This window comes from Aulonocara stuartgranti (assembly GCF_965226115.1).
Source record: "Aulonocara stuartgranti genome assembly, chromosome: 6".
Taxonomy (NCBI): Eukaryota; Metazoa; Chordata; class Actinopteri; order Cichliformes; family Cichlidae; genus Aulonocara; species Aulonocara stuartgranti.
The window spans coordinates 43,675,984-43,699,103 of NC_138944.1; the positions used below are offsets into that span (position 1 = coordinate 43,675,984).

At 42.8% G+C, this 23,120-nt stretch overlaps 2 long non-coding RNA genes across 7 annotated transcripts; both read right to left on the minus strand.

Moving 5' to 3' along the window:
• Positions 1 to 158: 158 nt before the first annotated feature.
• LOC309707715 lies at positions 159 to 2,590 on the minus strand. 3 transcript variants are annotated; one of them, XR_014277055.1, is made up of 6 exons: positions 2,543 to 2,590; positions 2,009 to 2,145; positions 1,723 to 1,903; positions 627 to 846; positions 411 to 559; positions 159 to 206 (listed from the first exon to the last, which is right to left on the minus strand). It is a non-coding gene; the product is annotated as an uncharacterized lncRNA (long non-coding RNA). The 3 variants fall into 3 exon arrangements; XR_014277056.1 differs by lacking the exons at positions 2,009 to 2,145; positions 2,543 to 2,590 and adding an exon at positions 2,181 to 2,510; XR_014277057.1 differs by lacking the exon at positions 2,543 to 2,590 and having other exon boundaries at positions 2,009 to 2,510.
• A 450-nt stretch (positions 2,591 to 3,040) lies between these two features.
• On the minus strand, positions 3,041 to 22,119 carry LOC309707932. Of its 4 annotated transcripts, none has more exons than XR_014277122.1 (7): positions 21,846 to 22,119; positions 5,425 to 5,472; positions 4,891 to 5,027; positions 4,605 to 4,785; positions 3,509 to 3,728; positions 3,293 to 3,441; positions 3,041 to 3,088 (listed from the first exon to the last, which is right to left on the minus strand). It is a non-coding gene; the product is annotated as an uncharacterized lncRNA (long non-coding RNA). The 4 variants fall into 4 exon arrangements; XR_014277123.1 differs by lacking the exon at positions 21,846 to 22,119 and adding an exon at positions 21,753 to 21,811; XR_014277121.1 differs by lacking the exon at positions 5,425 to 5,472.
• Positions 22,120 to 23,120: the final 1,001 nt, after the last annotated feature.

Genomic DNA, 23,120 nt, shown 5'->3' on the forward strand with positions numbered 1-23,120 from the left:
AACAAAACTGGTTTTTTTTTTTTAAATATCTTGCTGCATTTTGTATAAGTTCATACTCAAGTTTAAAACAACAACTACACTAAAGCTATTCTGTTATACCTGTATGCAAAAAAAAAAAAATTTCATAGTTCAGCAACACTGATCAATCTAATAAACTTACCACTTCAGCTCCTGCCTGACTCGTTACTGGTAGAAGCCCTCCGCCCCTGTTCACACAGAAACCACCACAACACAGGTCAGCTGACACAGAGCAAACATCTGCAGCCACAGCTGCTCGAAAAGCTGAATGTTTTCTTTCAGGATGCTTCATGATCATATGGGATAATCAGATGGTCTCTATCTCATCATGAGAAAAAGAAAGACCTCCTCAGAGGTTCAAACGCAGTCCGGCAGCACCGATGATGACATACCTGTGATGACCTCGGGTACGCAGCAGAACCCAGTCCAGCCTCCATCACGCTGTCTCTGCGTCCTCCTGAGCAGCGTCCTGTTAGGCTGTGTGCCCCTCCCACCACCTTCGTGTAGTGTTGGCGGTCTTAATGTTGGCAGTCAAAGAAATCTAAATTTGGAAAAAATGATCAGGTAAAGACAGAGCTGCGGGTTTAAAAGCCGGCTGAGCGTTTCACCTGAATCTAGTCCCTCCACCGCAGCACCTGCTGCGCATGCTTAGTGGTGAGTGTCTTGGTGTCGAGCCACTTTTACACGGTGACAGTTTGAGGTTGCTCATGATATTGAAGACTTTGACCGGGCAGCAGTGCTGGTGCATCTTCACACAAAGGGGGGTTGTGCCAGGAGCGCCCCCTCACCGAGCTCCTGTCCCCAGCACCACGGCAAGCAGGACACCTTCTGCTCAAAAAACGGAATCGTTAAAATTGAAACAAGTTGAAAAAACATCACAGAGTAACTTTATTCTACTTTTTCCTGTAAGATTTAAACGGGAATCACGATTACATGTGACTTTAAAAAGCTTAGGACAATGATGCAGAATGCCACACAATCCTGCAGAAAACTGTTTGTGAATATTGATATGTCAAAGACACAAGAAAACTCGCACTAGCAACACCAACATCTGAATACAATGAGACTGTGTCTGTGGAACTGTGTGAACTTTAACCATGAGTGGTATCCCCACATTATTGACCAGTTTAGTGCAGGCAGAATCCTAAACTCACAGAAATGTTTTGAAATTGTCAAACACTTTGTTCATGACGCGATGCGTGCACGTGGCTCCTCTCAAACAACTTAGTGACAATGGGGGAGAGTTTAATGACAATGACGTGAGAGACATGGCAGAAAATTTCAACACAGAGGTAAAGACAACAGCTGCATACGGCCCATGGAGTAATGGACTGCTTGAGGAACGCAATCAAGAACTCCCAGAAACAAAAATGTCAAGGCAAGTAACTGCTGCCAGTGGAACACTGCAATGGACTGGGCTCTTATGGCAAAGAACACATTTTTGGCTACAATACAACACTCCTTGCTGTGCCTTCTAGGCAGCAAGTGTCATGGTCTGGTTGGGCACCTGCAGGTCTCAGACAGCGGCTCCTCCTCCTTTAGGCGGAGTCCGGTTGCCCCTCCCTGGCTGACCACCTGTGAGCAATCGTGCCAGCGGTATATCAGACCTGCGCTCTCAACCACTCATCGCCTGAGTATCTGCTATTCCCATGTTAGTTCAGTGGAGCATCCTAAACCTTGTCTTAACGCCGTGTGATGACTGACCTGTCTTTTCTTGTCCTCAGCGATAGCACCCGGAGTGGAGATCTTGTTCCCCTCGCTCCCGTCCTCCTGGACCTGGGCCGCCAGCTGCTTACACAACGTGGCCTGCCGGCCCACCGCTCACCTGCCTGCCTCCCCACGCCTCGACCGCTTCCGGGTTTTCCGCTCCACCTGTCCCCTCCATCTGAAACCAAGTAAGGCAATTCAATTCAACTGCGGAGGATTATTGGTTGTCTGCTGGATCCCTCTGATCGTGATCTCCTCTTGTTCCAGTGCCCCCGGCCCCTACCTAGTCCTGTTTCTACCTCCCTGCTGTCCCCGCTGTTCAGCCGTCTCCTAGAGGTGTCTAGGTCGCCCTCATTATCACCGACGAATCCTACGCGCCACTAGTGTGGTGGCGTCGCTTTGTGTTTCACCTTTGTTTACCTGTGGGCGGAAATAAATCATTTGTTTTCTGTCACCTCGCTTCCGGGTTGGTTTCTGCGCCTGTGTCCATCCCTGTTCCCTCGTGCCGTTGAGCCGTGACAGCAAGTCACACTTGTGCTTTAGATGCATCAAGAAAGTTTTTACAGAAGCAAAAAGTTCGCAGAGAATATGGAGAGCACTGCGGACACAGACTCGTCACACAGATGTGAAGTATGCAGCTCAAGACGAGGTGTATTACAAGCAAGTGGCCTGCCCTGAGTAGAAGAGACCAGGAATTGTTATTGGTCAAAATGGACCAGTAATAACACGGCCTGCACCTGAAAGAACACCTCTGAAATTAATTAGAGCAGAGACTATAAGCCAGGGCTTCTCATCCAACACTGGTGTCTGACCTTACCAGCTCAAACCTGTAGCTGCACAGGGTAGGATGACATCATATTAGACCCTATGGATAAAGAAAGAAACCAATGAGCTAAAATTCAAACCTCAGTGTGAAACTAGATAAATTACGTTATTCAAAGGAAGTGAAATACAGATGCAAATTAAACAAACTATATCACAGATTTATGAATGAACTGTTCATCACTGCCTTTGTTACCAGTTCAGGCTCTGGTGCTGGGTTGGGGTGTATTCTAGAGATGGCACGATACCACTTTTTTATGTCCGATACCGATTCCGATATCATAAATTTGGATATCTGCCGATACCGATATGAATCCGATATAGTGTTTTTTAATCAACAAAACTGGTTTTTTTTTTTAAATATCTTGCTGCATTTTGTATAAGTTCATACTCAAGTTTAAAACAACAACTACACTAAAGCTATTCTGTTATACCTGTATGCAAAAAAAAAAAAATTTCATAGTTCAGCAACACTGATCAATCTAATAAACTTACCACTTCAGCTCCTGCCTGACTCGTTACTGGTAGAAGCCCTCCGCCCCTGTTCACACAGAAACCACCACAACACAGGTCAGCTGACACAGAGCAAACATCTGCAGCCACAGCTGCTCGAAAAGCTGAATGTTTTCTTTCAGGATGCTTCATGATCATATGGGATAATCAGATGGTCTCTATCTCATCATGAGAAAAAGAAAGACCTCCTCAGAGGTTCAAACGCAGTCCGGCAGCACCGATGATGACATACCTGTGATGACCTCGGGTACGCAGCAGAACCCAGTCCAGCCTCCATCACGCTGTCTCTGCGTCCTCCTGAGCAGCGTCCTGTTAGGCTGTGTGCCCCTCCCACCACCTTCGTGTAGTGTTGGCGGTCTTAATGTTGGCAGTCAAAGAAATCTAAATTTGGAAAAAATGATCAGGTAAAGACAGAGCTGCGGGTTTAAAAGCCGGCTGAGCGTTTCACCTGAATCTAGTCCCTCCACCGCAGCACCTGCTGCGCATGCTTAGTGGTGAGTGTCTTGGTGTCGAGCCACTTTTACACGGTGACAGTTTGAGGTTGCTCATGATATTGAAGACTTTGACCGGGCAGCAGTGCTGGTGCATCTTCACACAAAGGGGGGTTGTGCCAGGAGCGCCCCCTCACCGAGCTCCTGTCCCCAGCACCACGGCAAGCAGGACACCTTCTGCTCAAAAAACGGAATCGTTAAAATTGAAACAAGTTGAAAAAACATCACAGAGTAACTTTATTCTACTTTTTCCTGTAAGATTTAAACGGGAATCACGATTACATGTGACTTTAAAAAGCTTAGGACAATGATGCAGAATGCCACACAATCCTGCAGAAAACTGTTTGTGAATATTGATATGTCAAAGACACAAGAAAACTCGCACTAGCAACACCAACATCTGAATACAATGAGACTGTGTCTGTGGAACTGTGTGAACTTTAACCATGAGTGGTATCCCCACATTATTGACCAGTTTAGTGCAGGCAGAATCCTAAACTCACAGAAATGTTTTGAAATTGTCAAACACTTTGTTCATGACGCGATGCGTGCACGTGGCTCCTCTCAAACAACTTAGTGACAATGGGGGAGAGTTTAATGACAATGACGTGAGAGACATGGCAGAAAATTTCAACACAGAGGTAAAGACAACAGCTGCATACGGCCCATGGAGTAATGGACTGCTTGAGGAACGCAATCAAGAACTCCCAGAAACAAAAATGTCAAGGCAAGTAACTGCTGCCAGTGGAACACTGCAATGGACTGGGCTCTTATGGCAAAGAACACATTTTTGGCTACAATACAACACTCCTTGCTGTGCCTTCTAGGCAGCAAGTGTCATGGTCTGGTTGGGCACCTGCAGGTCTCAGACAGCGGCTCCTCCTCCTTTAGGCGGAGTCCGGTTGCCCCTCCCTGGCTGACCACCTGTGAGCAATCGTGCCAGCGGTATATCAGACCTGCGCTCTCAACCACTCATCGCCTGAGTATCTGCTATTCCCATGTTAGTTCAGTGGAGCATCCTAAACCTTGTCTTAACGCCGTGTGATGACTGACCTGTCTTTTCTTGTCCTCAGCGATAGCACCCGGAGTGGAGATCTTGTTCCCCTCGCTCCCGTCCTCCTGGACCTGGGCCGCCAGCTGCTTACACAACGTGGCCTGCCGGCCCACCGCTCACCTGCCTGCCTCCCCACGCCTCGACCGCTTCCGGGTTTTCCGCTCCACCTGTCCCCTCCATCTGAAACCAAGTAAGGCAATTCAATTCAACTGCGGAGGATTATTGGTTGTCTGCTGGATCCCTCTGATCGTGATCTCCTCTTGTTCCAGTGCCCCCGGCCCCTACCTAGTCCTGTTTCTACCTCCCTGCTGTCCCCGCTGTTCAGCCGTCTCCTAGAGGTGTCTAGGTCGCCCTCATTATCACCGACGAATCCTACGCGCCACTAGTGTGGTGGCGTCGCTTTGTGTTTCACCTTTGTTTACCTGTGGGCGGAAATAAATCATTTGTTTTCTGTCACCTCGCTTCCGGGTTGGTTTCTGCGCCTGTGTCCATCCCTGTTCCCTCGTGCCGTTGAGCCGTGACAGCAAGTCACACTTGTGCTTTAGATGCATCAAGAAAGTTTTTACAGAAGCAAAAAGTTCGCAGAGAATATGGAGAGCACTGCGGACACAGACTCGTCACACAGATGTGAAGTATGCAGCTCAAGACGAGGTGTATTACAAGCAAGTGGCCTGCCCTGAGTAGAAGAGACCAGGAATTGTTATTGGTCAAAATGGACCAGTAATAACACGGCCTGCACCTGAAAGAACACCTCTGAAATTAATTAGAGCAGAGACTATAAGCCAGGGCTTCTCATCCAACACTGGTGTCTGACCTTACCAGCTCAAACCTGTAGCTGCACAGGGTAGGATGACATCATATTAGACCCTATGGATAAAGAAAGAAACCAATGAGCTAAAATTCAAACCTCAGTGTGAAACTAGATAAATTACGTTATTCAAAGGAAGTGAAATACAGATGCAAATTAAACAAACTATATCACAGATTTATGAATGAACTGTTCATCACTGCCTTTGTTACCAGTTCAGGCTCTGGTGCTGGGTTGGGGTGTATTCTAGAGATGGCACGATACCACTTTTTTATGTCCGATACCGATTCCGATATCATAAATTTGGATATCTGCCGATACCGATATGAATCCGATATAGTGTTTTTTAATCAACAAAACTGTTTTTTAAATATCTTGCTGCATTTTGTATAAGTTCATACTCAAGTTTAAAACAACAACTACACTAAAGCTATTCTGTTATACCTGTATGCAAAAAAAAAAAAATTTCATAGTTCAGCAATACTGATCAATCTAATAAACTTAAACCTACACCATCCTCCCTATTCTGGTATTTTAAAGAGTACTTAGGGTAAATATTAAGCAACCTAACTAATAGGGTTCCAACTCCCAGCAACAACAAAAATAAATAAATAAAAAATAGGGAACCACCCCTCACGCTCCACCTCATGATGCTTAATCGACGTAATCAACCTTAATTTGATGCAGTGTGAAAAAAAAAATGCACAGAAATCAATTATTTTTCAAGAAATATTAAATAGATTCAACATCTTTCTTCAACAAAATTGCAGACTGCACAGATGGTACCTTCCCAAAGGAAAAAGTACTATATCATTAGACTTAATAGTTACTATATACAGTAATTGACTTCTATTCATTTTACATCAAATTAAAACTTTGGGTGTCAGATAATTATTTATTAAAAGCTAGACATTTTAAATGAGAATAAGAAAGAAAAGTATGTCTTTGTGCCCTCTTTTCCCTGTTAATGCCCTATCGGCCCCCCTGGCTAAACTTTGCTAGATCCGCCCCTGCACAGTTACCAGCCGTCAGCTACAAAAGATCCTCGAGTAGAAAGTAATAATAAATACATTCTAACAACAGCTTATCAAGCGCTGCTGTTGTTCAGCCGCTGGTTTCCTCTTTCTGGTGCAAAGTGGGCCAAAAACAAACCAGAGAGACGGAGTCGCGACAGAAAAGCCGATCAGCTGATCATTAAGCAGTTTCATGATTGAAGTAGCAGCAAGAAGAGGCAGTCGCTCCATATATCGTTTGTTAAGCTTAACGCAGGAATGCTTTACAAACATTCAGAGATGGACTTACACACTTGCTTTACTTCTCTCGGGGATAACTTTGTCGGAGATGAAATGCCGGGTTGCTAGCGAAGCTCCACATGCTATCCAGACCACCGACAGGTCACAAATGCCACAGCCGCTCTATCACGTGATGCATACTGCTCCGACGTGCTAACGTTCTGAGGTGAGTTACGCGTGTTGCAAGTTTTATGAGGTGCTTTCGTGATATTTAATGGATCGGATTACATTTTTTATTTTTCTCCGATATCCGATCCAGTAATTTAGGTCAGTATCGGACCGATACCGATACGTAATATCGGATCGGTCCATCTCTAGTGTATTCACTCATCTTTAACATCACACTGAATCAGCGTCATGGCCAGGCCTCAGGAGTCTGGTTCCACTCCTGCCCCTGTTCACAACGACAGCACCAAAACACATGTCACCTGACACGGAGCAAAAGTCTGCAGCCACAGAGGCACAAGAACTGAGTGTTTTCTGCCAGGACTCTTTATGATCTTAATGGAGAATCAGATCCCCCAAATTTCATCATGAGAAAACAAAGACCTCCTCAGAGGCTCAAACAGAGCCTACCGACGCTAATGACAACATACCTGTGATAAACAACTGTCTGACGTTGAACAGCTGCAGGTTTTCTTTGGTTCCACAGCAGCACCAGCTCGACAAACCTAAGTCCAATAATCAATTTAGGATTATTGGGCGATATATTCACGCATGCTTTTTGGTGGGTGGAGCAATGTAATCATGTAATCACGGACTGATTTAAGAAGTCTAAACACGGACAAATTAATTGCCCCCAAAAAATATAAAGTCGACAATTTGGATTTTCTTTGGCTTTAAACCAGATGAAAGAAGTAAACCCAAGGACGTAACCAAAGCGGTGTGCAACTTGTGCAGACGTATAGTGCAAGCAAAGGATTCAAACTGTCAGGGTCCTGGGTGTGAGCGACCCAGGGTCTCTGGGCAGTTCTGGACATGTGTATTTTTGGTGCTGCTACCTGGTTTGTGGGTTTGTGTGTGTGTGTGTGTGTGCTGAGCACTGGTCTACAGGAGTCTTCAGGCCTGCTGGGTGTGTCCTGCCAGGTGGCTGGCCACGCCTAAGGACCTCACAAACCTGCAGCTGATCTGGTTCATCCGGGGAGCTACATAGGAGTGTAGCTGAGAGCTCCTCAACGCGGGATCATTAAGTTACACTCCAAGTTAGTGTGTGTCTGCATATTGCCGGTCGTGTTTGCCCACGTGAGTTGGTGTTTGATGGCTGCCTTTGTTGTGTCCGTGAAGGAGGAGCGTGGAGCAGAAAAGGACACGCACGGGGTGTGCAGAAACACGGGAGTGGCGAGCACGAGCACGAACGTTGGAGTGAGACACGACACGGGAGTCTAGGGAGCTACGGGAATTTATTGTGTACTTGTTATTTACTTCACTGTAAATAAACGCACTGCCTTCATTAAAGAGTCCAGCATTTGGGTCCAATACCAATATCCCAGTCACAACACACAATGCTAAAAACCAAATAAATGCAGTGAACGAGGCAGGACTGGGCCCACAGATAGGGTGCTTTGCACATGCAGTTAATTTAGCATCCCAAAAGGGAATTAAAGTGAGTAAGATGGACCGCCTCCTTGGGAGGATAAGAAAGGTGGTTTCCTACTTCCGCCGAAGTTCAACAGCTGCTCATGTGCTTAAGACCAAGCAAGATATGCTACAGCTACCTACTCATAAGCTCATACATGATGTCCCAACAAGGTGGAACTCCACTTATGTTATTTTGGAGCGTTATCTTGAGCAGCAGACAGCTATATACTAGGGCTGCTCAATTAATCGAATTTTAATCACGATTACGATCTGGGCTTTCAACGATCATTAAAAATGACTGAGCCGATTATTAGCCCCTCCCTCATACTTTACTCTCGCGCTGCTCCGTGTGGTAAATCAAGCGCATCGCTCTCCATTTCGAACACGCATCACAACAATTAAGAGGACCCGAGGGAAGCTCGGAAAGCTAAGCAGAAGTTATTTGGAGAGGAGAGTGACTGCCGTTGGTTGAAAAGAGAGGTAAAAAAAAACTTCAGTTGTGTGGAAACATTATGGGTTGGCGGAGTTAGACGTGGATGAAGTAGACAATGTGTAAACTTTGCTACGATGTAGTAGCTGCACCACAGAGCAACACTGCAAAGTTCACTAAACATAGATGTTTACATTTTTCATTTATTTCTTATATTGCAAACATTTGCACTGTTATCAGTATTTGCACACTATTTTATATTATAGTGTGTCATTATTCGATACATTGTTATTGTTAACCCTTTAAAGCCGGTCAGAGCAGCACACTCCGTTTTGTGTAACTATTTTTAACCCTTGGATGCACAACCTACCAATACCTACACTCTTCCACGAGTGGGGTCAAAAATGACCCCAAATAGAAACAATGCATTTTGCTATAAACTCGGTTGTTATTCTTCAAAATCTTTAAAACAAAGAGTTGTTATATTTTCATATTTGAGATATTCCTCATAAAACATGTTTGTGACATGAGGCCCTTTGCATTTTTATTAGTTTTTTCATAAATTTTAAGAAATTGCAGTTTTTGTATCACTTGTATCACTTTTGTATGCTTGCTCTGCATATACTGCAGAAGCTGGGTCTTCCTTCTGAAAGGCACAAGTTGTTCATCCACTGTAACACAATCACTGAGGATGAATTTCTGCCTGCAGTTGACCAGGAACAGGCCCCATATGTAGCAGAAAGCTGCCATGTGGTTTGTTTTCAGTCGGTAGGCTCTGGTCCTCTTGTCATCAAAGTGCAAGAAACAGCAAATATCTTTAAATCTTTGAATTGACATAGTGGCCTTGTACAATGGGTTATGCAGAGGACTCCCAAAAAACACACTGACTGGTACATCCCAGTTCTTCTCACTTCCTGCGAGAATGGTCAATCAAATGAAGGCCAGGAGCTTATGTTTGATTATATTTTTCCACTCTTTTCCCCTGTCTGTGGCTACTCTTTGTGCCTCCATGTTTGTGCATGTCAGCACCTCTTCTATTAAATTATCAGACATGAACATCTTCCATGCATCTATTGGGGAGACAGTACTAAACCCAGGTGCAAGCCCTGGCCAACTAATTCAGAATATTGTGGCTAGAGCAGTAAGAGGGGCTCATTCTGTTAGACTCAATATTCATTTCCTCTTCAGAGGACTCATCAGAGGACTCCTCTGTATCTGACTGGCCTTGTCCAGCGGGGGTGGGGTGGGGGGGACAGTAGTCTGGGTCCTCTATATCTGAGATGTCAGATTCTGAGTCAGTGCCTCCGATGGGCTCTTCATCCCATCCGTCCGGGATCATTTATAGGGCAAGGTCCACAGGGATCCTAGCTGTTCTCATAACAGCCATGTTACTTTAAATATTTAAAAAAAAAATCAGAAAGGACAATGTTTGAAATGCACAGGAAACTATAAATAGGGCTGTACAAAAATGGTCCTCAGGTGCGCATTTGCTGTCAAAATAAAAGACGTGCACCAGATAAGAAGTTGGAACGCTCGTTTGCGTACATTAGACGTTCTGGAGGAGGACAGACATTTGTTCAGAACTCTAAAGATGTCGAAGAAGCAAGCTCCGTAAGCAATTACTTTGGCGTTCCTCCACCGCTAAAGAAGCGCGTATTCTATTAATTTCCGGGAATACTTTTATTTTGACAGCGAACCACTTATGTGCAGCCCTGACTATAAATCATGTATGTTACTGTGTAAAAATTAATTCTTGATCCATAAGATGTGTAAGTGGGACAGTCAGAGTTGCTAAGAATGAAAGTTTCATAGAAGATTCCATAGGAACTGCTTGGGGTCATTTTTGACCCCACTTGTGGAAGAGTGGAGTAGTGATACAATAACGGCATTTTTTTTAATTAATGAAAAAAATTAATAAAAATGCAAATGGCCTCATGTTACAAACATATTTTATGAGGAATACCTGGAATATGAATATATTACAACTTTTTATTTTAAAGATTTTGAAGAAAAACAACCCATGGGGTCATTTTTGACCCCACGTGTGCATCTAAGGGTTAAATCCCTGTAGAACCTGAACCGCGTAAGCTAGCGCAATAATGTTTTGCATATGAAACCGGAGGAGTTGTACTTACATCTTATGCCATCAGCTTGTCCTCGGTCACGGTTTCCTTCCACATAAAGCTTTGCAAAAATTGCATAAAAAGCACTTGCAGGAACAAAAACATAATATTCCAGAAACACGCTTTGCTGATCCATCAGCTGTTCTTAACACTTCCCACTTTGAAAAAGACGTCAACGCGAACTATCGCATTTCCTGCCCGAAACCGGAAGTGACGTCATTTTCGCAGAAAATGTCGTTTTTTACTTGTAGGCCTTAAAAGCCTATACTAGTGTTTTTATAAGTCATGTTTGACTTTTCTGAATAGTTGCTGGGATGCTTAGAACTCGAATTCCACAGCTGGAAATAGTTTATTTTGATGCACATGTTGTTTTCTTTGCAAATTTGCATCATAGGATTGTTTTTTTGTTTTTCCTGCAGTATATAAAAATTGCTGTATCTCCAAAATAAAACTATGAAGACACTCAAAATAAATTTCCTGTTGTTGTAAACTATTTTTACAACTTTTTTGTATTTAAAGTTTTGAGGGATAAACCTCTTAAATTTCTCCAAGTAGAAATATATGTAAAAAAACTAAACAAAAACGATTTTCAATTTTTTTTGTAGTATATTGCACTTGTTTGCTGTGCTGGGTGGCTGTGGCTCAGGTGGCAGAGCAGGTCAGCCACTAATCAGAAGGTCGGTGGTTCGAGCCCAGGCTGCCTCCTGGCTGCATGCCAAATATCCTTGGGCAAGATACTAACCCCATGTTTGCCTACTGGTGGTGGTCAGAGGGCCCGGTGGCGCCAGTGTCCGGCAGCCTCGCCTCTGTCAGTGTGCCCCAGGGCAGCTGTGGCTCCAATGTAGCTTGCTATCGCCAGTGTGTGAATGACTGAATGTACTAGAAAAGCACTATACAAATGCAGGCCATTTTCCTTTTGTTTGCAATTAATGTAGTTACTATGGACTTAATGCATACATATTATTAAAATATGGGCTATAACACTTATATTGATGTATAGCAACTTGAAATACTCCCACAAATGGCACTACAGCATGTAAAAAAATAATATAAGCTCTGGCGGACTTGGTTCTATGGTAGGTCTTAAAGGGTTAAATAAATATTGTCAAATAATCGTGATCTCAATTTCAGTGAAGATAATCGTGATTATCATTTTTGCCATAATCGAGCAGCCCTACTATATACTCTGCATTAACAGACAAAACCCTGAAGAAAAATGTCAGAGACATCGTCACCTTGTCTGATGATGATGTTAGAGTGGCAGAGAAGGTCCTCCAGCTGCTCAAACCACTCAAACCACAACTCTGTTGAGCAGTGAAGCTGCACCATCTGTGTCCATGATCCTGCTTCTGAAAACAAGGATCCTACAAGCCATGGTCCCAAGTGAGGAAGACAGCACCATCACAAGAGATGTCAAGACTGCCATTAGAGAGGACCTGAAGCGCAGATACACTTCACCACCAGCCCTACAGGAGGACCTTCACAGAGCTACTGCACTTGATCCAAGGTTCAAGTCCCTGTCTCACCTAGACATGGCCCTACGCCTGAGGACATACAGTGATCTCACTACTGAGACTGTGAGCAGTCTTGGAACTGCAGACTGTGAAGAGGCAAAGAAAATAAATATTTAGAAATTATATATTTTTTATTTTTAATGATAATGTTTTTCTTCAAAGTTATTTCCACATTTGAATGTCAATGAAATATTTAAAAATAATTGTTTTAATCAATAAAGTAACTTTCCCTGTAGGGTCAAGCAGCACCAACAGGAGCAGACACATGTCCTCCTCAAAAGAAGCCGGCAATGGCAGAGCTTTTTGGTGACGCCTTTGTACAGAAGGACATGGGCAGCAAGGCTTTTGACACCATCAAAGAGGAGGTGGCATCCTATGAGGCAGCAAGTGGCATTCCAGTGGATGGTGATCCACTGACGTGGTGGAAAAGTAATGACTGTAAACACCCTCACCTTGCCATAATGGCAAGACGCTATCTGGCTGTGCCTGCCACTTCAGTGCCTAGCGAGAGGGTGTTCTCAACAGCAGGGGACATCGTTACAGCAAAGAGGTCTACACGCTCCCCAGAAAATGTAGACATCCTCATCTTTTTTTTTTAAAAATTTGAAGTTATAACCTCACATCTGCTTTGCTTTCTTTCTTCTTTTTTGATGATGTGGACATAAGCTAGTTTTTATTTCATTCTCCAAATGTTCAAAGTAAGAAGCAATGATACCTTAAATTGCATTTTAAGTTGTTTTTGATTGTATACACATTAAAGGAAATAATTATAATGCCCTATAATGCACCTTAATTTGTTTTTATATAATTGTGTGGAATGATTCTACAGTTGAATGTTTTTTATAGGGAAAAACATACTTAAATAAATAAACGGACAGTTAAATTTGTCTTGTCTTTTTTTGCTGATCTGAAAATTGATCTGATCCGTGAGTTTTTTGATCCGTTGCACCACTAGCTAGAACATACTTTAACAGCTAAAATTCAGTTGTGAACCTTCCTACCTTTGTGAATGTGACCTACAAGCATACTTTAACAGCTAAAAGTAAGTTGCAAATTGTCCTACCTTTGTTAATGAGAGGTAGAAACTTGAACGGGTAAAATGAAGTGGCAAACCATCCTGGCTTTATAAATAAGAGCTACAAACACACTCTGATGGGCAAAGTTAAGTGGTAAACCGTCATATCTACTTAAATTTGTCCTGGAAGTATTCTGTGACAGCAGAAATGTGCATAAACTACTTAAGGTAGGACATTTCGCCAAAGTAGGATGGTTTGTCAGAACACCGGTGTGACGGTAGAGCAGTATGGTCACATAAGTACAGACCTCCCGAAAGCCAACCAGATAAACTCAGCTAAAACACGAATTAAAGCTTGAGGCAAAACAACTTTGGAAGATGAGGGGAGGGACAACAAAAGCAAAGAATAAAAAATCCCCAGAAACCCAAGGTAAAGACATAAAACACCTGAACAACGAGGACAAGCTAGCACCCGAAGCTAATATGGCTACCTTTCAAAACGGGCTAGACTGTATTAGCAAACAAATTCAATCCCTCCAAAATAGGGCTGCTCAATTAATCGAATTTTAATCACGATTACGATCTGGGCTTTCAACGATCATTAAAAATGACTGAGCCGATTATTAGCCCCTCCCTCATTTATCCGCGACACCTTAAAGGCCGGTCCGTGAAAATATTGTCGGGCATAAACCGGTCCGTGGCGCAAAAAAGGTTGGAGACCGCTGATTAAGAGGACCCGAGGGAAGCTCGGAAAGCTAAGCAGAAGTTATTTGGAGAGTGACTGCCGTTGGTTGAAAAGAGAGTTTAAAAAAAAAAAACTTCAGTGGTGTTGCACACTATTTTATATTATTTTTTTAAAGTCATTGTTAACCCTTTAAAGCCGGTCAGAGCTGCATGCTCCGTTTTGCGTAACTATTGTTAAATCCCTGTAGAACCTGAACCGTGTAAGCTAGCGCAATAATTTGTTTTGCATATGAAACCGGAGGAGTTGTACTTACATCTTATGCCATCAGCTTGTCCTCGGTCACGGTTTCCTTCCACATATAGCTTTGCAAAAATTGCATAAAAAGCGCTTGCAGGAACAAAAACATAATATTCCAGAAACACGCTTTGCCGATCCTATCAGCTGTTCGTAACACTTCCCACAGTGAAATGATGCACATGCTGTTTTCTTTGCAAATTTGCATCATAGGATTGTTTTTTGTTTTTCCTGCAGTATATAAAAATTGCTGTATCTCCAAAATAAAACTATGAAGACACTCAAAATAAATTTCCTGTGGTGGGAAACTATTTTTTGCAACTTTATTGTATTTAAAGTTTCGAGGGATAAACCTCTTAAATTTCTCCAAGTAGAAATATATGTAAACAAAACAAAAGCGATTTTCAATTTTTTTTGTAGTTTATGTAATTACTTTTCCAACTATTTATTTATGAGTGACTTATGTATGTATGTATGTATATATATGTATATATTGTACTATTCTTAGTTAGCGTATTGTCTGTCTTGTCTTAATGTTGGTTTAAAATGGAGCACTGTAACAAAAAATAATTTCCCCCAGGGATCAATAAAGTATTCTGATTCTGATTCTGATACTATGGACTTAATGCATACATATTATTAAAATATGGGCTATAACAGTTGTATTGATGTATAGCAACTTGAAATGCTCCCACAAATGGCACTACAGCATGTAAAAAAATAATATAAGCTCTGGTGGACTTGGTTCTATAGTAGGTCTTAAAGGGTTAAATAAATATCGTCAAATAATCGTGATCTCAATTTCAGTGAAAATAATCGTGATTATCATTTTTGCCATAATCGAGCAGCCCTACTCCAAAACAACCTGAAATCGGACTTCATAACATTCAAAGAAGAAATTACCGGTCAAATGAAACACGAACTGAATAAATTCAAAGAAGACATCGACCAGAAGTTTAAGAACATGACTACTAGGGCTGCCACAAAAAGATTATTTTGATAGTCAACTAGTCACTGATGATTTTTGCAATTAGTTGACTAATCAGATCATTCATCCGCTGGACGTAAAACGTACAGCTTATTGCACCAGCATGCATCTGCTCTTAAATAACTATCATTAGCTTACAGCTTGAAGTGTTTAAGGCATGTGCTAACTAAAAATAAAGACGAGATGATAATTTAAGATGGCGCCGGTGAGGTCGGCTGCCGTCACGACTGCTCCGACCACTTTTTCTTTGTCTTTGTTTTTTAAGTTAGTTTTCAGCGTTTCTAAATCGGCAAATCATCACCATTGGGTACATTAGGTATGACAGTGACACTCTTGTTTCTATTGGTTTACAATGTACTCACAATTCGAAGTTTTTAACTCCGGATCCGAGCTGGCCGAGTGAGATCTCGAGGGAGAACAAAGGGAAGCGGCGGCGGCCTAGAGGGAAGCGAGCCGGCGTCAGGAACAGGCTGAGAGCTCGTGCACACCGCACACCTCTGCCTAGCATCCTGCTCGCCAACGTCCAGTCACTGGAGAACAAGCTTGACGACCTCAGGGCCAGGATAAAGTTCCAGAGAGACATTCGGGACTGCAATCTCCTCTGCTTCACCGAGACATGGCTGAACCCAGCGGTGCCGGACCACGCCATCCAGCCGGCCGAGTTCTTCTCGGTTCACCGCATGGACAGGACACGGGACTCGGGGAAGTCAAGGGGAGGCGGCGTGTGTTTAATGGTGAACAACAACTGGTGCAACAGTGCGAACGTTGTTCCTCTCACACGCTCCTGCACACCAAATCTGGAACTACTGTCCATCATGTGTCGTCCTTTTTATCTACCTCGGGAATTTACATCGGTCATTGTAAGTGCCGTTTATATTCCACCACAAGCGGACACGGTCACCGCCTTATGCGAGCTGCATGAGGCACTCACACAGCACCAGACACAACACCGGGACGCTGCGCTTATTGTGACGGGGGACTTTAATAGCGCCAACCTCAAACGCGCAGCGCCGAACTTTTATCAACACATCACCTGCCCCACCAGGGGTGAAAGGACACTGGACCACTGCTACACTACGGTCAAGGACGGCTACAAGGCACAATCCCGCCCCCCGTTTGGCAAATCTGATCACGCCGCCATCTTCCTCATGCCAAAATACAAACAAAGGCTGAAACAGGAAGTTCCGGTTCAGAGGAAGGTCGCGCGCTGGACGGATCAATCGGTGGCCGCGTTACAGGACGCACTCGATGACGCAGACTGGGGCATGTTCAGAAACAGCTCCGACTATGACGTCAACGTGTTTACGGAAGCGGTTGTGGGATTCATCGGGAAACTAGCGGATGATACCGTGGAGACAAAGACTATCACAACGTTTCCCAACCAGAAGCCGTGGGTGGATAAAACCATCCGCGACGCTCTGAGATCCCGCACCGCTGCCTACAACACGGGACTCATGACGGGGGACATGGACCCGTACAAAGCCGCGTCATATAACGTGTGGAGGGCAGTGAAAGAGGCGAAGCAGCGCTACGGGAGGAAACTAGAGTCACAACTCCAACAGAGTGACTCTAGGAGCCTGTGGCGGGGACTAAGGACAATAACGGACTATAAAGCACCAACAACCGGTATGACGAACGCGGCCGTGACTCTGGCAGACGAGCTGAACACTTTCTATGCTCGCTTCGAGGCTGCAGCTAAGGTCTCCAACAATGCTAGTGTTAGCGGCGCTAACGGCTGCAGACAGGAAGATACTGCCAGCACTGGAAACGTGCTCGTCATCTCCGAGCATGAAGTAAGGAGAGCCTTCAAGAGAGTGAACACCAGGAAAGCAGCAGGACCAGACGGCATCCCAGGTCGTATCCTAAGAGACTGCGCATACCAGCTAGCTCCTGTGTTCACTGAGATATTCAACATCTCTTTATCTCAGTCGGTGATCCCCACATGCTTCAAAGAGTCCATCATTGTTCCTGTCCCGAAGAAACCCCACCCTGCTTCTCTCAATGACTATCGCCCTGTAGCCCTCACCTCAGTAGTGATGAAGTGCTTTGAACGCCTGGTCAGAGACTTCATCATTTCTTCACTACCAGACACACTGGACCCACTACAGTTCGCTTACCGTCCAAATCGTTCCACAGACGATGCCATCTCTCATCTCCTCCACACATCACTCACTCGGACACTAGAAGGGGGAATTATGTTAAAATGCTCTTCATAGACTACAGCTCTGCATTTAACACCATAATTCCCTCCACACTCACCACCAAGCTGGAGCATCTGGGACTCAGCTCATCTATGTGTCAGTGGATCTCCAACTTCCTAACTGGCAGACCGCAGGCAGTAAGGATGGGCGGACATGTCTCAGCCTCCACCACTCTCAGCACTGGAGCCCCCCAGGGGTGTGTTCTGAGCCCCCTGCTGTACTCTTTGTACACATATGACTGTGTAGCCACTACCAGCTCCACCACCATCATCAAGTTTGCTGACGACACCGTCGTGGTGGGCCTGATCTCTGATAACAACGAGACGGCCTACCTGAAGGAGATTAGGAATCTGGAGAACTGGTGCCAGAGGAACAACCTCCTTCTAAACGTCAGTAAGACAAAGGAGCTGATAGTGGACTTCAGCACTAAGCAGGAGAGGAACTACCAGACCCCCGTCATCAACGAGTGCCCAGTGGAGAGAGTGGACAGCTTCAAATACCTCGGAGTTCACATCACGCAGGACCTGTCATGGTCCTGTCACATCAACACCGTGGTGAAAAAGGCCCGACAGCGTCTCTACCACCTCAGACGCTTGAGAGACTTCCAACTGCCCTCCAAGGTGCTCAGGAACTTTTACTCGTGCACCATAGAGAGCATCCTGGCGGGAAACATCTTAACCTGGTTCGGGAACAGCACCATGCAGGACAGACGAGCTCTACAGAGGGTTGTGCGGTCAGCTGAGCGCACCATCCGCTCCGAGCTCCCTGACCTGCACTCAATCTACAGCAGGCGGTGCTGGACCAAGGCCAGGAAGATCGTGAAGGACCTCAGCCATCCCAACAACAGACTGTTCTCTCTGTTGAGGTCAGGAAAGCGATTCCGCTCCCTGAAGACCAACACAGAGAGACTGAGGAGGAGCTTCTTCCCGCAGGCGATACGGTCTCTCAATCACACCACCACACAGTACTGACCCACACATACAGTTCTTACACACACACTGGACTTTCTGGACTTTGGTTTTGCACAACACTGGTCACTATATTCTTCATTTCCGGTTAATACTTGTACAGCTGCTGTTATTGTGTATATATTTATTTATATTTATATTTCTTCATACATTCTTATATAGTTCTATATTGTGTATTTTGTTGTACAGTTATTTTATTTTCAACTTTAATTTATATTTTATTCCTTCCCAGTTAAATTTACCCTTCATTCTAATTTGTGTTGTACAGTTATTTCATTTTTAACCTTAATTTATATTCTATTCCTTCCTAGTTAAATTTACCCTTTTTAATTTTTCATATTTATTTCCTATCTTATTCATAGCCTTTTCCTTTTTTGTTTTCTTTAGGTCACGAGCAGTTGTCCAAGCATTTCACTACATATCGTACTGTGTATGACTGTGTACGTGACAAATAAAATTTGAATTTGAATTTGTTAAACTTTCAATGAAATTTGCAGATTGGTGGACTCGGTGGAGTTTAATAAATTCTGCCATCTGTTCTTTCTATGTAAAATATAACAGGATACTGGTGTAAATTCTCTACCATCTCACACTTCTGTTTAATCAGTTCTCTGTTTGACATTTATTCATCTGTGTAAAAACTCTAACTTTAATCTCAGCCAAACCAATTTACTGAGGAACAACTAACACACTGAAAAAAGCCAAACAATAACATTTTTAAATGATCTGAGTGACTTATATATCATGTTTAACCTGAGTAGCGAAAGACCTCTAGCTATCGAGCTGGTGGGTCTCCGAAAACGTCAGAGCACTTTTGCAACTGTGTGATGTCTTAAAAAAAACGAGCAGATATTTAAAGTTTACATAGCTATGAGTAGTTTTATGGACAAAACCCACCAGGTCATTCAGTGTTCCCTTAGTGCTAATGTATATAAGAGATGTTGGTGTACTATAACTGAAGTAATGTTGTTAAGTCCTTAAAGTCATATTCTTTTATTGTCGTGACTGTATTTGAAGCTATTTTTATTTTTGTATGATACCTGATTTATATGGAATATGGCTGAACTAGAGCTGGGCGATATGAGATTTTTTCATATCACGATATGTTTTTTTCATTTCAGGCGATAACGATATCTATCACGATATAAGCCAAATAACTATATTTGTAAGATTTAAATGTGCCGTTGCTCACAAGTAAAATGTGAAATAATCAGCAGCTTGTTTTTATTTAAATATTTATTTCCCATAATAAGTTCAACAGGGTAGATGTACTTAAGGAACATGAGACTTTTTCAGATAAATAAAGGCAAATATTGCAAACTACACAAAAGGCAGCCGCTAAAGCGTTTAAGTTTCAAAATAGAACAAACGAAACAGCCTAATTTGTCAATTCCACTTAGAAACAAAATATAAATTCTAAAAATAAATCTTAGTTTGTTTTACAGAAGAACAGACAAAACTGACTAACTTTTGTCAATATCAAATAAACTGAGAACTAAAAGGAAATTCTCAATCTCTCCTTGTTGTATAGCTGAGCTTTTCAAACAGTTTTAACAGTTACTTTAGTCTGACAAAAGCCGAATGACGAATTAGCGCTTCCAGTCAGAGACTGAGGCTACGTCCACACGTACACGGGTATTTTTGAAAACGGAGATTTTCCGTTTTCGTTTTAAAAAATAATCCCGTCCACACATAAAGGCAGAAATGAAGGAAAACGCTGCTATGAACATGCCAAAGCAGCAGGTGGCGCTAGATTCCTAACCGTGCAGAAATGTTGGCCAATCAGAAGTCTAGAAGCCTCGGTGGGAAAAAGTAAACAAAGCTGGGGCATAGAAGCAGAACCGAGTCGTCTGTGTGGACGGACAGTAACTGTGTGTATATGTAAGCATTTAAACACTGCAGAGAGTAGAATTAACAGTATTGTAGAAATTCATTTCACCGAAACAATAACGTGGCGCACAGTGTGACGCATGCACCAGTTTATTGTATTTCCAGACTTGCTTTCGGCACAATTTACAGTGCACGCTACTCTGTTTTTTGTCAGACTTGAAATAGCCGAAATACCTTCAAACTACGGAACTTCTATGGCTCTTCCGTTCGACAATCTCTCCGGCGTTGGAACCATCATCTGTTTTCTCTTCGGTCACGCTCGGTTGATTTTTCTAGTCGGCACACTCATTTCCTCCATTACGCGCTGGCTGCTTCCCAAACAAACACACGTGCGGCTTGGCACTTGTGCTGTACGTAACAAGTCACGCGACGTGACGCTGCGGCTGTGATTGGTTCGGCTCTGCGCTACTTAATTTGGATTGGCTGACCTTTTTTTTTTTTTTTTTTTCTTTTTTAAGAGGACAAGAGCGGCGAGGTCTATCGCGATACATATCGTTATCGTTCTATCACCCAGCTCTAGGCTGAAGTAAACTAAAGTATAAAATACATTTGTTTAATAGTAATTTAACATTTTATAATTCACATATTAAACTATGAATTAAATGGTTTAAAAGCATGTAGAATAGCATATGTAGGCAAGTATATTTCTCCCTTTTTTTTTTAATTTATCAAGAAGCTGAGACAAAAAGGAAAAACAAAGAAACAGGGCAGGGTTCGGTGGTTGAATCATCTGTCCCCACCAATGCCAAAACCAAATCTACACCCTTGAACACAGAAATAAGTGGAAAATCTGGAGGGACAAAAAACATTGACAACTGAAAACAGAATAGCGGGAGTACCCAGTAGGAGAAGAGCTTCTAACTCACTGTTGCTGAAGCAGGACATGCATTTTTTGTTGATAACACTAAAACTAAAATGTCCGTTTAAAAACAGAAGGATAAACATTAACAACAACTCAGACTCTAATTTGAAGTCAACATTTAGCGAGCGAAAGACCTTTGGTCTTCATTAACAGCAGTGAGATACAGGCCAACTCAGGTTTGGGAGCTGTTCAGAGTATTAAGGCCTAATAATCTTATTTAGCAGCAAAATGTGAGATCAAATTCAGCTAGCGGCCTCTGGGCTTTCACCGCTGCTTTCCGTCATTAACAGTTAAGGACTGTAATATTACAATGACATTACTTTGTTACGTGCATAAACCTATCCATGTTACCAGCGGTTTAATTAGGAGAAAATCTAAACAAGCACCATGTGTCGAAAGAACAACGGACAATAAAGTTAAGAGGTGAAATTTGTGTCTTCAAACTGGTTAAATCTGGTTTCTGCTCACAGACTGACGAAAAAGAAAAAAGTTAGCTTACCTAACAGGTGAAAAATATCAGCGAGAGCGGTTATGCTAACACTACCAGAACCCCCACAGACAATAAGAAATTTATAAATAACAAGGTTCCTACTTCTTTCCCTTTCTCGCCGGGTTTAGTGGACGCAGTCCCGCGTGCTTCTCCAGCGCCCTTCTCTGTCCGGTCGGGAGCTTTGATGCACAGGCGTGTCCGCTAACAGCTCTGCCAGTAAGAAAAGTTGCTGTCAGGTATGTGTCAGGTGAAAATGTTCCACCCTAGCTGCTGTTTGTTCCTCTTCAAATGCAAAGCCTTTGAGAAAAACGGCGAAACGGAGTGGCTGGAAACGTCTGTTAGTTCGGAGCAATAAGATGCATGCTCCAATCACGCATTAAATCAGCCAATCGCCGAGCTCCAAAACTCGTGATTGGCTGATTGTTTTTTGTTTATTTTTTCCCCCCTCTAGCTTTATTTCAACTGGAACAATAACAGCAAATATTATACATGGAGGAGACGTTGTACAATTGTAGTGCAAAATTATAATAAAGTGGAAGAGTATGTATAACTAAACAAATAAGAGACAATGATTAAAAGGGAGAAAAATAGAAAATTACGTTTTTGTTGTTGTTGTTTTTTTAAAAACAAAGCAAGACACACAGTAACATTTTAATAATCAAATAATAGTGATTTTTTTAAGCTTTCTTCTTGTGATAAGATAAGACAAGATAAAATAAGATAAGATAACCTTTATTAGTCCCACGTGTGGGAAATTTGTTTTATTACAGCAGTGGACAGTGCAAAGTTGCATAGAGAAATTAGAGAAATTGGAACTGGAATAATATATCTATGAGATACTGTACACAATAGAATAGAATAAAATTAAAATAAAATACTATATACATTGTATATAGTATTTTATTTTATTGTAGCTCTAGTAATAAATAATAATGTAAGGATTCTGGATCAGCACCGTGATGCCCATAGTATATACAGTATTCTGAAGAAGGTCTAAAATCTCACTGTGTGTGCGTGCATGTGTGTGTTTTATTTAGATGGATTTAAAAAAAAAATATTACTCATGATTAGGGATGGGTATCGTTTAGGTTTTATCCGATACCGGTGCCAAATCGGTACTTTTGAAACGGTGCCGGTGCTCAAACGGTGCTCAAACCGGTGCTTAAAGAATGGAGAACACAAAATTGGTCCAAAAACCTCTCATGTTCAGCTGGTTTTTGTAAAAAGATAACAATGTTAGCCTTTTCTGCAGCTATGGGGCATATATGGTATCACTCTTGGCTGGAAGCAGTGCTTAAACAATGGAAAAAACACAAACTTTGTCCAAAAACCTCTCATGTTTAACTGTTTTCCTCTTTTTCTTTGGTCATTTTAGCC